Below are 2,647 nucleotides of genomic sequence, written 5' to 3' on the forward strand. Positions count from 1 at the left end.
GCTATTTTCTAGCACTTCAATCCAGTTGGACGAGCACATAAAATAAGGAAATTTAAATTCAGAAGAGATAGATCCAATTATTAAAGGTTCTACTTTATCATCCCCCTGTAAGGCAAGTTGAAAACTGGTACGGGGAGACACATTATGATGTCATGCCAATGCTGAAACCACTTGGGCCATCGCAGCAGTAGGCATCTAAGGAAAGTGATGAGGAGAAGCAGAAGTGGCTATACGCTTCGAGCAAGGTAAGAACATGGATGGGGGAGACCCATTGAAATTCAGGTCCAACGTCGAAAAGAACTCGAGCCATTGCAGCTGTTGGATGCAAGTAAAGGATTGGGGATTTTGGAAAAACAACATCATTGGTGTAAAATGGTCAACTTGATGGCACGACATATTGATATTTTTTTCGCAAGCTGTTGAAGTTTGGGAAGTTTAATGTGCAAGTCAAAAAAAACTATGTCCAGAGGAAAGTACAGTGGACTATTCACTGAGAATAAGATTTTGAAAAAGAACAGGGAGACCCAATTGGGTTTCAAAGTCTGAGGACTTAACCACCTGGCTCTTCAGTATTTCCAAAGTAATTCACAGAAACAACATTATCTATACTGAAAGCCTATTTACCTGTTTGTCAAGGCAAATATATTCTGAGCACCTCAGATCACTGGAACAATTAGAATGTATTAAGGACATTATCCCATATCAAGTCACTAAGTATATGTTAAAAAATAAAGGACAGGTTTGCCCATAGCCTGCGAGCAGGGTTCGAACCTGCGGCCGGGGAGACCCATTGGATTTCAAGTCCAAACGCCTTTAACCACCTGCGGGCATCGCCAGCCTTGACATGTAAAAATCAGATCGGCCATCTCATTCCTGTCCACATTTTACTTCTGTAAAGACTAGACTATCTACTGAAGAGCCTTATTTGAACTGTTTGTCAAGAACACATATTCGGGAGCAACTTGAATCAAAGGACATGCCACGGTTTCAGGACATTATTCCATATCACGTCCCCAATGACATGTTCGCAAATAAAAAGACAGGCTTGTCAAATTCGCTGTGAGCAGGGTTGGAACCTGCGCGGGGAAACCCCATTGGATTTCGAATCCAAACCGGCCTTAACCTCTCGGCCATCACAGCTTCTTCTGTTACCTTACAACGCGCTTAACCCAGTCAGCTATCTCGTTCTGTCCATTTTACCTTCTAAAATTACCTGAATATCGCTTGTTGAAGAGCTTACTTGAAATGTTGTCACTGGAAGATAAATTCTGCAGCACTTGAATCAAAGGACATGTCCACGCATTATCCATATCAAGTCCCATGATATGTTTACAATAAAGAACTGGATCGTCAAGCAGCTTCAAACCTGCGCTGAGACCCATTGATTTTCGAGTCCAACGCTTCAACCACTCGCAATCAAACTTTCTTTAGGTAGATCACACAAGACAAACAAGTATCCAAAATTCAACTGCCTATTGAGATATTTCAAGCTCAAAGTAAAATAAAGCTATTTCTGACACTTCAATCGTTGCGAGCCCATAAAATAAAGGAAATTGAAATTCAGAAGAGATTAATCCAATTATTAAAAGTCTACTTGATCCATCACCCTGTAAGCAGAGCTTTGGAACTGTACAGGGAGAACCACATTTGATGTCAATTCCAATGCTGAACCACTTGCCATCGCAGCAGTAGGAATCTAAGGGAAGTGATGAGGAGAAAGCAGAAGTGTCTATACGCTTCGCAGCAAGTAAGAACATGGTGGGGAACCCCATGAAATTCAGTCCAACTCGAAAGAACTCGGCCATTTGCAGCTGTGGAATGCAAGTAAAGGATTGGATTTGGAAACAGACATCATTGGTGTAAAATGGTCAACTTGATGCCACGACATGTTGATATTTTTTCGCAAGCTGTGAAGTTTGAAGTTTAAGTGCAAGTTCAAAAAACTATTTCCAGAGAAATACAAGTGACTATTCACTGAGAATAAGATTTTGAAAAGAGCAGGGAGACCCAATTGGGTTTCAAGTCTGAGTGACTTAACCACCTGGCTCTCAGTATTTCCAACGTAATTCTAACAAAACAACAGTATCTGTTACTGAAGAGCCTATTTTAACTGTTTGTCAAGGCAAATATATTCTGAGCACCTCAATCACTGAACAATTCCATACCTTAAGGACATCTTGTACGGGAGCCGTATGATCGGTGAAGATTCTCCCATTGGAAATGTACGGTCCCTTACCTGACGTCCGACTTCGTCTGAGGAAATCGCGGACGGCGCGGCCGAGGGCGCGGGGGAGCTCTTTCGGGAAGTCATTCTCGGAAATCGTTTCGGACGTTCGGTCGCCGTTTTATAAAAATAAATTTTTTTGGACTTGCGCTCCGCATTCTCGAAAATTCCCACAAGGCGGAAAATAAATCATATTGCAGGCGCACGAACACGGGGCAAACGACGCGGCCTTTTCTCCTAAACGGAAAATATTCGAAGACGAAACTCGGCGAGCGTAGTTTGGAGTAAAGGAAGTTGGCCCCGAACAAGATGGCGTCGAGGCTTCGGCGCTTTTTGAGTTATGCCATTTTGCTGGGATCAAAGGTCAAAAACGAAAAGTAGGGTGCAATTGACCGCTTCACGCTCAAAGTACATAAGCATAAG

At 42.5% G+C, this 2,647-nt stretch overlaps 1 non-coding gene across 1 annotated transcript; it reads right to left on the minus strand.

Moving 5' to 3' along the window:
* Positions 1-1,055: 1,055 nt before the first annotated feature.
* trnas-cga (transfer RNA serine (anticodon CGA)) lies at positions 1,056-1,140 on the minus strand. Its single transcript has one exon. It is a non-coding gene; the product is annotated as a tRNA-Ser (tRNA).
* Positions 1,141-2,647: the final 1,507 nt, after the last annotated feature.

This window comes from Salvelinus sp. IW2-2015, unplaced genomic scaffold, assembly GCF_002910315.2.
Source record: "Salvelinus sp. IW2-2015 unplaced genomic scaffold, ASM291031v2 Un_scaffold2436, whole genome shotgun sequence".
Classification (NCBI taxonomy): domain Eukaryota; kingdom Metazoa; phylum Chordata; class Actinopteri; order Salmoniformes; family Salmonidae; genus Salvelinus; species Salvelinus sp. IW2-2015.